The 12,761-nt window shown below is 49.8% G+C and overlaps 1 long non-coding RNA gene across 1 annotated transcript in view; it reads left to right on the forward strand.

Annotated features, from left to right (window-relative positions):
• Positions 1-11,657: 11,657 nt before the first annotated feature.
• Positions 11,658-12,761, forward strand: part of LOC308186470 — a 51,613-nt gene continuing 50,509 nt past the window's right edge. Inside the window, exon 1 of the long non-coding RNA XR_013944071.1 lies at positions 11,658-11,804. This is a non-coding gene — a long non-coding RNA (uncharacterized lncRNA). The remainder of the gene's footprint in view (positions 11,805-12,761) is intronic.

The following is a 12,761-nucleotide window of genomic DNA, read 5'->3' on the forward strand; positions in this document are numbered from 1 at the left end:
TGAGTCCAGAGATTGCACTGGCACCACTGGGGATGCAGTCCAATGAGTCCAGAGAGTGCACTTGCACCACGGGGGATGTAGTGCAGGAGTCCAGAGAGTGCACTGGCACAACTGGGGATGCAGTGCAGTGAGACCAGAGAGTGCACTGGCACCACTGGGGATGCAGTGCAGTGAGTCCAGGGAGTGCACTGGCACCACTGGTGATGCAGTGCAGTGAGTCCAGTGAGTGCACTGGCAGCAGTGGGGATGCAGTGCAGTGAGTCCAGAGAGTGCACTGTCACTACTGGGGATGTAGTGCAGTGAGTCCAGAGAGTGCACTGGCCCCACTGGGGATGAAGTGCAGTGAGTGCAGAGGGTGCACTGGCACCACTGGGGATGCAGTGCAGTGATTCCAGAGAGTGCACTGGCAGCACTGGGGATGCACGGCAGTGAGTCCAGAGAGTGCACTGGCACCACGGGGGATGCACTGCAGTGAGTCCTGAGATTGCACTGTCACCACTGGGGATGGACTTCAGTGAGTCCAGAGAGTGCACTGGCACCACTGGGGATGCACTACAGTGAGTCCAGAGATTGCACTGCCACCACTGGGGATGCAGTGCAGTGAGTCCAGAGAGTGCACTGCCACCACTGGGGATGCAGTGCAGTGAGTCCAGAGAGTGCACTGACACCACTGGAGATGCAGTGCAGTGAGTCCAGAGAGTGCACTGGCACCACTGGGGATGCAGTGCAGTGAGTCCAGAGAGTGCTCTGGCACCACTGGGGATGCACAGCAGTGAGTCCAGAGAGTACACTGGCACCACTGGGGATGCAGTGCAGTGAGTCCAGAGAGTGCACTGGCACCACTGGGGATGCAGTGCAGTGAGTCCAGAGAGTGCACTGGCACCACTGGGGATGCAGTCCAGTCAGTCCAGTGAGTGCACTGGCACCACTGGGGATGCAGTGCAGTGAGTGCAGAGAGTACACTGGCACCACCGGGGATTCACTGCAGTGAGTCCAGAGAGTGCACTGGCACCACCTGTGATGCAGTACAGTGAGTCCCGTGAGTGCACTGGCACCACTGGGGATGCAGTGCAGTCAGTTCAGTGAGTGCACTGGCACCACTGGGGATGTAGTGCAGTGAGTCCAGAGAGAGCACTGGCACCACTGGCGATGCACTGCAGTGAGTGCAGAGAGTGCACTGGCACCTCTGGGGATGCACTTCAGTGACTCCAGAGAGTGCACTGGCACCACTGGGGATGCAGTGCAGTGAGTCCAGAGAGTGCACTGGCACCACTGGTGTTGCAGTGCAGTGAGTCCAGAGAGTGCACTGGCACCACTGGGGATGCAGTGCAGTGAGTCCAGAGAGTGCACTGGCACCACTGGTGTTGCAGTGCAGTGAGTCCAGAGAGTGCACTGGCACCACTGGGGATGCAGTGCAGTGAGTCCAGAGAGTGCACTGACACCACTGGAGATGCAGTGCAGTGAGTCCAGAGAGTGCACTGGCACCACTGGGGATGCAGTACAGTGAGTCCAGAGAGTGCTCTGGCACCACTGGGGATGCACTGCAGTGAGTCCAGAGAATGCACTCGCACCATTGAGAATGCACTTCAGTGAGTCCAGAGAGTGCACTGGCACCACCGGGAATGCAGTGCAGTGAGTCCAAAGACTTCACTGGCACTACTGGGAATGCAGTGCAGTGAGTGCAGAGAGTACACTGGCACCACCGGGGATTCACTGCAGTGAGTCCAGAGAGTGCACTGGCACCACCTGTGATGCAGTACAGTGAGTCCAGTGAGTGCACTGTTACCACTGGCGATGCAGTGCTGTGACGCCAGAGAGCGCACTGGCACCACTGGGGATGCAGTGCAGTCAGTTCAGTGAGTGCACTGGCACCACTGGGGATGCACTTCAGTGAGTCCAGAGAGAGCACTGGCACCACTGGCGATGCACTTCAGTGACTCCAGAGAGTGCACTGGCACCACTGGGGATGCAGCGCAGTGAGTCCAGAGAATGCACTGGCACCACTGGGGATGCACTGCAGTGAGTCCAGAGAGTGCACTGGCACCACTGGGGATGCAGTGCAGTGAGTCCAGAGACTTCACTGGCACCACTGGGGATGTAGTGCAGTGAGTCCAGAGAGTGCACTGGCACCACTGGGGATGCAGTGCAGTGAGTCCAGAGAGTGCACTGGCACCACTGGGGATGCAGTCCAGTGAGTCCAGTGAGTGCACTGGCACCACTGGGGATGCAGTGCAGTGAGTCCAGAGAGTACACTGGCACCACCGGGGATTCACTGCAGTGAGTCCAGAGAGTGCACTGGCACCACCTGTGATGCAGTACAGTGAGTCCAGTGAGTGCACTGGCACCGCTGGGGATGTAGTGCAGTGACTCGAGAGAGTGCACTGGCACCACTGGGGATGCAGTGCAGTGAGTCCATAGAGTACACTGGCACCACTGGTGATGCACTGCAGTGAGTCCAGAGAGTACACTGGCACCACGGGGGATGCAGTGCAGTGAGTCCAGAGAGTGCGCTGGCACCACTGGGGATGCAGTCCAGTGAGTGCAGAGAGTGCACTGGCACCACTGGGGATGCAGTGCATTGAGTCCAGAGAGTGCTTTGGCACCACTGGGGATGCAGTGCAGTGAGTCCAGAGAGTACACTGGCACCACTGGGGATGCAGTGCAGTGAGTCCAGAGAGTGCACTGGCACCACTGGGGATGCAGTGCTGTGACTCCGGAGAGCGCACTGGCACCACTGGGGATGCAGTGCAGTGAGTGCAGAGAGTGCACTGGCACCACTGGAGATGCACTTCAGTGAGTCCAGAGAGTGCACTGGCACCACTGGGGATGGGTTTCAAGCCAACTGCATTAACCGCTCATGCTTCTTTCTTATGAGACGTTAGTAAACCAATTACATAGCCTTGTCAAGACTAAATCACAGGTCAAAATCCTGTACATCTCATGTGGCCAACCACTCCCAACTAGGATTCCAAGAACCAGGAGGTTCGGTGAAAATAGGGCTAGTGCTATTAGAGGGGTGATTATTAGGGTAAGCCCTAAGATGTCTTTGATGGAGAAGTATGGGTGGAATGGGATTTTGTCGCAGTCTGATACGATTCCTAGTGGGTTATTTGAGCCTGATTCGTGTAGGAAGGTTAGGTGGACTAGGGTGATTCCTGCAATTAGGAAGGGCAGTAGGAAGTGGATGACGAAGAATCGGGTTAAGGTTGGATTGTCTACTGAGAATCCTCCTCAGGCTCATTCTACTAGAGTTTGCCCAATGTACGGGATGGCTGAGAATAGGTTGGTGATTACGGTGGCCCCTCAGAATGACATTCGTCCTCATGGTAGGACATACCCTACGAAGGCAGTTGCTATTAGGGTGAGTAGGAGGATTACTCCTGTGTTTCAGGTTTCTTTGTATAGGTAGGAGCCGTAGTAGAGGCCTCGTCCGATGTGTAAGTAGATGCAGATAAAGAAGAGCGAAGCACCGTTGGCGTGGAGGTTGCGGATGAGCCATCCGTACTGGACGTCTCGGCATGTGTGAGCTACTGAGGAGAAGGCGAGTGAAGTGTCTGCGGTGTAGTGTATGGCTAGTAGCAGGCCTGTTAGGATTTGTGTGGCTAAGCAGATGGCTAGAAGGGAGCCGAAGTTTCATCAGGCAGAGATGTTGGAGGGGGCGGGTAGGTCGATTAGGGAGTTGTTGATTATTTTTAGTAGGGGATGGGATTTGCGGATGTTAGGGGCCATTAGTGAGTCTGTGTGTTATTAGGATTATTACCAGGATGGAGAGGGCGAAGGATCCTAGGTAGGCCTTAATTAGCCCTGTGTGTATTGAGGTTGCGGCTTTGCTTGCGGCTACTTGTAGTTCAGCAAGGCCCTCTGGCCCTATTTTTTTGAGTCAGGAGAGGTCGATCAAGTGTAGGGCAATGTTTTGTCCCTTTTCTAGTAGGTTTTTGGAGAAGAATCGGTGTACTAGGGGGTTGAAGTACCCTAATGCAGAGGAGAAGTTTATGAGGGGGTTTGGTTTGGGGTGAGTGAGGGTGTGTGTTATGTTCGATAGTTCTAGGGCTAGGATGATTCCTAGGATTGTTATGAGGATGGCAGCGGTTTTGGTGATAAGGGGTATGGTTATTGGGGGGGTTTTGGTTGGTGTGATGAAAGAGGTAATGATTATTCCTGCTGTAATGCTGCCTAGGGCGAGTCGGGTTAGGGGGGCGGTGATTAGTGGGTTGTTTTCGTTTATTGATACTATTGGGGGGATTCGGGTTTGTCCAGCTTGGACTAGGATGGTTATGCGGATGCTGTAGGTTGCGGTGAATGCTGTGGCTATAAGGGTTAGGAGTAGGGCTCAAGTATTTAGGTATGATGTGTTTAAGCTTTCGATGATGAGGTCTTTTGAGTAGAATCCGGCTAGGAATGGGGTTCCTATCAGCGCCAGGTTTCCGATGGTTAGGCAGGAAGTAGTGACTGGGAGTATTTTCTGTAGGCCTCCTATCTTTCGGATATCTTGTTCTCCGTTTAGGTTGTGGATGATAGACCCTGAGCATAGGAATAGTATGGCTTTAAAGAAGGCATGGGTTGAGATGTGTAGGAAGGCTAGTTGTGGGAGGTTTAGTCCGATAGTGACTATTATTAGTCCTAGTTGGCTGGATGTTGAGAAAGCAATGATTTTTTTGATGTCATTTTGGGTTAGGGCGCATGTGGCAGCGAATAGGGTTGATAGAGCACCTAGGCATAGGCAGGCAGTTAGGGCTGTCTGGTTGGTGGCTAGCAGGGGGTGCATGCGGATGAGCAGGAAGATTCCGGCTACTACTATGGTACTGGAGTGCAGTAGGGCTGATACTGGGGTGGGGCCTTCTATTGCTGCGGGCAGTCATGGGTGGAGTCCAAATTGGGCGGATTTTCCTGCGGCTGCGAGGATTAATCCTATGAGGGGGAGGATTGGGGTTTGGTGGGGGTGTACGGCTTGTTGGATCTCTCAGGTGTTGAATGTTGAAGCTAGTCATGCTATGCTCAGGATCAGTCCGATGTCTCCGATTCGGTTGTAGATTACGGCTTGTAGGGCGGCGGTGTTGGCATCTGCTCGGCCTTGTCATCAGCCGATGAGAAGGAAGGACATGATTCGTACTCCTTCCCAGCCTACGAATAGGAGGAATATGTTGTTTGCGGTTGTTAGGAGGAGTATGGCGACTAGGAATGTCAGTAGGTAGGTGAAAAATTTTGTTACGTATGGCTCTGAGGCCATGTATCATATGGCGAATTGTAGGATTGATCATGTTACAAATAGGGCGATTGGAAGAAATGTTATTGAGTATTGGTCTATTTTTAGGCTCAGGGGGATTTTAAAGTTTATAATGAATTTTCACTCCCAGTGGCAGGTGACAGATTCTACTCCCGAGTAGATGAATGTGGTTGTAGGGGCTAGGCTAATTAGGAATGCGGTTTTAACAGCGCGGGTGGTGGCTTGTGGGGTGTTTTTAAAGTTTTTAAATAGAAATGGCAGGATGATTGGGGTTAGGAGGATTGTCAGCGTGAGTAGTGTGAGGGAGTTGATTAGTAGTGTGGGGTTCACTACTTTTACTTGGATTTGCACCAAGATGGGTGGTTCCTAAGACCAGTGGATTGCTGTTATCCTTTAAAAGTAAGGGGGCTGAGGTTTTAGGCTCAGATGTAAGAGTTAGCAGCTCTTGTTGGTTAAACCCTCCCCTCGGCAGGTAAGAAGGTTTGAACTTCTATTCTTAGAATCACAGTCTAATGTTTGGTTTAAACTATACTTGCATGAGGGGATTCCGGAGATCAGTTCGGGTTTGAGGATTAGGAGGAATATTGGGATAATGTGGAGCGTTATGAGCAGGTGTTCTCGCGTGGTTGAGTTTTGCATAGATGTGATGTGGGAGGGGATTGAGCCTCGTTGGGTCATTAGTAGTATGAATAAGATGTAGGAGGCGGTTAGTAGGGTTGCGATTCCTGTTAGGATGATCGTGAAGGCAGATCAGTTGAATGAGGTGATTATAATGGTTAGCTCTGCTATGAGGTTTGTTGTTGGGGGTAAGGCTATGTTTGTTAGATTGGCCAGCAATCATCAGGTAGCTATGAGTGGTAGGAGAGGTTGTAGGCCTCGTGTGAGTAGTAGAATTCGGCTGTGCGTACGTTCATAGTTTGTGTTGGCTAGGCAGAATAGTATGGAGGAAGTTAGTCCATGGGAAATTATTAGGATCATTGCCCCTGAGAATGATCAGTGGGTTTGGATTATTCCTGCGGCGATAACTAGGCCTATGTGGCTAACGGATGAATAAGCGATTAGTGATTTTAGGTCTGTCTGTCGTAGGCAGATTGAGCTAGTCATTAGGGCGCCTCATAGGGCCAGGGTTAGGAAGGGGTAGTGCAGGAGGTTGGACAGTGGGCCCATAAATAGAGTGACTCGTATAATTCCGTATCCTCCTAGCTTTAGTAGTAGGGCGGCGAGGAGTATTGAGCCTGCGATGGGTGCTTCTACGTGGGCTTTTGGCAGTCAGAGGTGTAGGCCGTATAGTGGGGCTTTTACTATGAATGCTATGAGCAGTGCTAGACCTGATAGTATTCCTGTCCATGAGGTGGATAGGGTTGGGTGGGTTAGTTGTAGGGTTGGCAGGTGCAGGGTGCCAATTTTCACGTATAGGTGTATGATTGTGATTAGCAGGGGTAGAGAGCTTACTAGCGTGTAGAATAGCAGGTAGATGCCAGCGCTTAGGCGTTCTGGTTGGTTCCCCCATCGGGTGATTAAGATTAGGGTGGGAATGAGGGTTGCTTCAAATGAGATGTAAAATAGTGCTAGTTCTGTGGTGGAAAAGGCTAGTAGGATGAATGGCTGGACTGCGACTAAGGTTGAGATAAAGATTCGTTTGCGTTGTAGGGGTTCTTGTTGCAGGTGGTTTTGGCTTGCTATGATTATGAGTGGGAGTAGTCAGCAGGATAGTACTAGGAGGGGGGATGAGATTTGGTCAATTCCTGTTCAGTTGGATAAAAATTTGTAGGGGTAGTAGGTTGGGATTAATCACTGTAGGCTTAGGGCAGCGATTAGGAGGCTGTATAAGGTGGTGTTAGTCCATAGAAATTTTGGTGGAGACAGCAGGGCTGTTGGAAGAAGTATGATTGTGGGTAGGATGATTTTTAGCATTGCAGGAGGTTTAGGTTGTGTAGATGGTCGGAGCCATGTGTGCGGGTGGAGGCTACTAGGATGGCCAGGCCTGTGCCCGCCTTACACGCTGAGAAGGTTAGCATGAGAATTGGTACCATGGTGAATGAGGAGACTTGGTTTTCGATGGATCATATTGATAGGCCTACGAATATCGATAATATTATGCTTTCAAGGCATAGTAGGGCGGATACTAGGTGGGTTCGGTGGAAGGCTAGTCCTAGTCCGCTGAAAATGAAGGCTGAGTAGAAGCTTAAATGTAGGGGCGACATAAGAAAGTTACAGGGTTGGCTGTAATCTGCTGGGTCGAAACCAGCTATCTTTTTGGTTAGACTAACTTTCTGTTATTCTGCTCATTCTAGGGCCCCTTGAATTCACTCGTAGGCCAGTCCGAGTGTTAGGAGAAGGAGGATCACTACAGTTCAGGTGAGGGTCATTAGGGGGGATTGGAGTTGGACGGCTCATGGCAGGGGGAGTAGGAGGGCGATTTCTAGGTCGAATAGGAGGAACAGGATGGCTACTGAGGAAGAATCGGACTGAGAATGGTAATCGAGCAGATCCAAGTGGGTCGAATCCACATTCGTACGGTGAGAGTTTCTCTAAGTCGGGGTTTATTTGGGCGAGTCAGAAGTTTAATGCGGTTAGGGCGGCGCTTAGGATTGATGATAGGGCGAATATGAACATGAGTGCGTTCATTGCTCTCCTCTGGGTTTATACCAGATTCTAGAGATTGGAAGTCAATTGTAATTAATATACTAGAAGAGCAAGATCCTCATCAGTAGATGGTTATGTAGAGGAATAGTCAGATGACGTCTACGAAGTGTCAGTATCAGGCTGCTGCCTCGAATCCGAAGTGGTGGTCTGATGTAAAGTGGAACTTGATCAGTCGGAAGAGGCAGACGGTCAGGAAGGAGGATCCGATGATTACGTGGAGTCCGTGGAATCCAGTGGCAACGAAGAAGGTAGATCCGTAGACGCTATCGGCGATTGAGAATGGGGCTTCGTGGTATTCTATTGCTTGTAGGGCTGTGAAGTAGAATCCCAGGAGGATCGTTAGGGTTAGGGCGTGGATGGCGTGTTTTCGGTTTCCTTCTGTGATGCTGTGATGGGCTCACGTTACGGTAACGCCTGAGGCTAGTAGGATGGCTGTGTTTAGTAGGGGGACTTCTATCGGGTTGAGTGGTTTAATTCCTGTTGGGGGTCATTGGCCTCCTAGTTCTGGGGTTGGGGCCAGGCTCGAGTGAAAGAACGCTCAGAAGAACCCTAAGAAGAAGAATGCTTCGGATGTGATGAAAAGGATTATGCCGTATCGTAGGCCTTTTTGGACTGTGGGAGTGTGATGGCCTTGGAAGGTGCTTTCTCGTACAATGTCTCGTCATCATTGGAGTATTACTAGGAGTATTGAGATGAGGCCTAGGGTTAGTAGTACGGATGAGTTGTAGTGGAATCACATGATTAATCCTGAGGTTGTGAGTAGGGCGGCGGCTGCCCCGAAGATTGGTCAAGGGCTTGGGTCAACTATGTGGTATGAGTGTGCTTGGTGTGCCATTAGATGTTTTCTTGTAAGTATAGGCTTAGAAGGAGCACGAAGACGTAGGCCTGGATTATGGCTACTGCTACTTCTAGGATGGTTAGGAGTAGTAGGATGATTATTGTTAGGATGGATACTGCAGGAAGGGTGGGTATTAATGCAATGGAGGCTGTAGAGATGAGTTGGATGAGTAAGTGTCCTGCTGTAAGGTTGGCTGTAAGGCGGACTCCGAGGGCTAGGGGGCGGATTAGTAGGCTGGTTGTTTCGATCAGGATTAGTGCGGGGATTAGGGGTGTAGGGGTACCTTCGGGTAATAGGTGGGCTAAAGAGGCTGATGGTTGGTTTCGTAGGCCTGTTAGTAGTGTGGCGAGCCATAGTGGGAAGGCTAGGGCTATGTTCATAGATAGTTGGGTGGTTGGGGTGAATGTATATGGAAGGAGGCCTAGAAGGTTGATTGTAAGAAGTATGATTATTAGGGATGTAAATATTATGGCTCATTTGTGGCCATTTTTGTTGAGTGGGACTATTAGTTGTTTTGTGATTAGGTGAAGGAGTCATGTTTGGATAGTAGAAAGGCGGTTGTTGATTCATCGGTTGTTTGGGGACGGGAATAGTAGGGCTGGGAAGAGTAGGGATAGTAGGATTAAGGGGATGCCGAATAGATTGGGGCTGGAAAATTGGTCAAAGAAGCTTAGGTTCATGGTCAGGATCATGGTGTGGGTTTGGTAGTGAGGGAGGTCTTATTTGATGGGGGGTTGGTTGTGGTGAAGGCTAGTAGTTTTGGTTGGATGAGGAGTGCTAGGGTTAATCAGGTTATAATTATGATTGAAAATCATGGTGCGGGGTTAAGCTGTGGCATATCATTAAGGAGGGGGAAGTCCCTCTTTGGCTAGCTTAAAAGGCTAGTGCTGTTGCATAGCTTCTTAATGATTAGGATGATGATAGAAGGGACGATCAGGCCTCGAAATGTGGGAGTGGGGTTGATTCTACTACAATGGGTATGTAGCTGTGATTAGCCCCGCAAATTTCTGAGCATTGTCCGTAAAAAATCCCAGGCCGGGTGGTAATGAATGAAGTTTGGTTTAGTCGGCCTGGGATTGCGTCTGTTTTAACTCCGAGCGTTGGGACTGCTCAGGAGTGGAGTACGTCTCCTGCAGTAATGATCACGCGGATGGGGGATTCTATTGGGATAACTACGCGGTGGTCAACTTCTAGCAGTCGGAAGTGGCCGTTGGGTAAGTCTGGGGTGGGCACTATGTAGGAGTCGAATGATAGGTCTTTGAAGTCTGTGTATTCGTAGCTTCAGTATCATTGGTGGCCGATGGCTTTTAGGGTGAGGTCTGGTTCATCGATTTTGTCCATTATGTAGAGGATTTGTAGGGATGGGAGGGCAAGGAGTACCAGGACGATAGCAGGTAGGATTGTCCAGATCAGCTCTACTTCTTGGGCGTCTACAGCATTGGACGAGAGTTTTTCTGTTAGTATGTGGGCTAAAAGGTAGAGAACTAGGCTGCAGATAGCTAGGGCAACGATTAGGGCGTGGTCGTGGAATTCAACGAGTTCTTCTATGATGGGTGATGAGGCGTCTTGGAATCCTAGTTGGGAGTGGTTGGCCACATGAGATGTACAGGATTTTTACCTGTGATTTAGTCTTGACAAGGCTATGTAATTGGTTTACTAACGTCTCATAAGAAAGAAGCATGAGCGGTTAATGCATTTGGCTTGAAACCAGCATGTGAGGGTTCGATTCCTTCCTTTCTTGTACTTGGACGAAGGCCGGTTCCTCGAAAGTATGGTATGGGGGAGGGCAGCCGTGGATTCATTCAACGTTTGTGGTAGTTAGTTCTGGTTGTAGGACTTTTCGTTTGGCCGAAAAGGCTTCTCAGATGATGAATATTAGTATGATTACGGCTACTATTGAGATTAGGGAGCCGATGGAGGAAATGGTGTTTCATAGTGTGTAGGCGTCGGGATAGTCCGAGTATCGTCGGGGTCTTCCTGCTAGGCCTAGGAAGTGCTGGGGGAAGAACGTTAGGTTTACTCCTGTAAATATTACCCCGAAGTGGGCTTTTGCTCATGTTTGGTGTAGGGTAAACCCAGTGAGTAGTGGGAATCAGTGAGTAAATCCTGCTAGAATGGCAAAGACGGCGCCTATGGATAGGACGTAGTGGAAGTGGGCAACTACGTAGTACGTGTCGTGCAGGGCGATGACTAGGGAAGAGTTTGCAAGAACGATTCCTGTTAATCCTCCGATGGTAAATAGGAAGATAAATCCTAGAGCTCATAGTATTGGGGGGGTCTCATTTGATTGTTCCTCCGTGCAGGGTGGCTAGTCAGCTAAATACTTTGATTCCGGTAGGGATGGCAATGATTATAGTGGCTGATGTAAAGTAGGCTCGGGTATCAACGTCTATTCCTACTGTAAACATGTGGTGAGCTCAGACGATGAATCCTAGGAAGCCGATGGATAGTATGGCTCAGACTATTCCCATGTAGCCGAAGGGCTCCTTTTTGCCTGAGTAGTACGTGACTACGTGTGAGATGATTCCAAACCCCGGTAGGATCAGAATATAGACTTCTGGGTGTCCGAAGAATCAGAATAGGTGTTGGTACAGGATTGGGTCTCCTCCTCCAGCGGGGTCGAAGAATGTGGTGTTTAGGTTTCGATCAGTTAGTAATATTGTAATACCGGCGGCGAGTACGGGGAGTGATAGAAGGAGTAGGATGGCGGTAATTAGTACGGATCAGACAAATAGTGGGGTTTGGTATTGTGAGAGTGCGGGGGGTTTTATGTTGATGGCTGTGGTGATAAAGTTGATGGCCCCAAGGATGGAGGAGATACCGGCTAAGTGGAGTGAGAAGATAGCCAGGTCTACTGAAGCTCCGGCGTGGGCAAGGTTACCTGCTAGGGGAGGGTAGACAGTTCAGCCTGTGCCGGCGCCAGCTTCTACAGTGGATGAGGCTAGTAGGAGGAGGAATGATGGGGGGAGGAGTCAAAAGCTTATGTTGTTTATTCGCGGGAATGCTATGTCAGGGGCACCGATTATGAGGGGGACTAATCAGTTGCCGAATCCTCCGATCATGATGGGTATGACTATAAAGAAGATTATTACAAAGGCGTGAGCGGTAACGATTACATTGTAAATTTGGTCGTCGCCTAGGAGAGTTCCTGGTTGTCCTAGTTCTGCGCGGATTAATAGGCTGAGTGCGGTGCCGACTATTCCTGCTCATGCCCCGAAGATGAGGTACAGGGTGCCAATATCCTTATGGTTAGTGGAAAATAGTCATCGGTTGATGAAGGTGACGGGTAAGATGGCTGAGTGTTGAAGCGTTAGGCTGTAGTCCTTTTTTACAGAGGTTTAATTCCTCTTCTTATCGGCTCTGTAGTGAAATTCATGTTGAGTTGCAAGCTCATCGATGCGCACTAGGGTGCGTCAGGGTCTTTGTAGGCAGAAGCCAATTGGTTTAGGCATTTAGCTGTTAACTAGAGTTTTGTGGGATCGAAGCCCATCTGTCTAGGGAGGCTTTAGCTTAATTAAAGCGTCTGACTTGCATTCAGAAGATACAGGTTAATATTCTGTAAGTCTTAATGTGCAGAAACTAAGAGGGTTTAACTCTTATTTAAGGCTTTGAAGGCCTTCGGTTTGGGGTGTTATCCTAAGTTTCTAGACAATGGCATGTATTATTGGGGACAGGGGAAGTAAGAGGATTGATAGTGAGGCAAGGACCGCAGTAGGTGTGCTTGGGGCTTTGCTAGTGTATCATTGTTTTATGTGGTTAGAGGAGTTGGGGGGAAGGGTAATTGTTGAGTGGTATGCGAGGCGTAGGTAGAAGAAGAGGCTGAGCAGTGATAGCATGGCAATTGCCATGGCTGCTGGTGTTATTTCCTGTTTAGTTAGTTCTTGGATGATAAGTCACTTTGGTATAAAGCCTGTTAATGGGGGGAGGCCTGCTAGGGATAAAAGTACTAGTATTAGGGTGGCGTTTAGCACTGGGGTTTTTGTTCATGAGGTTGTGATCATGGATAGGTTAAGGGCTTTGATTTTGTTAAGGGCTAGGAATACGGCTGATGTT

This window comes from Anser brachyrhynchus (assembly GCF_964034855.1).
Source record: "Anser brachyrhynchus genome assembly, contig: SCAFFOLD_49, whole genome shotgun sequence".
NCBI classification, from domain to species: Eukaryota; Metazoa; Chordata; class Aves; order Anseriformes; family Anatidae; genus Anser; species Anser brachyrhynchus.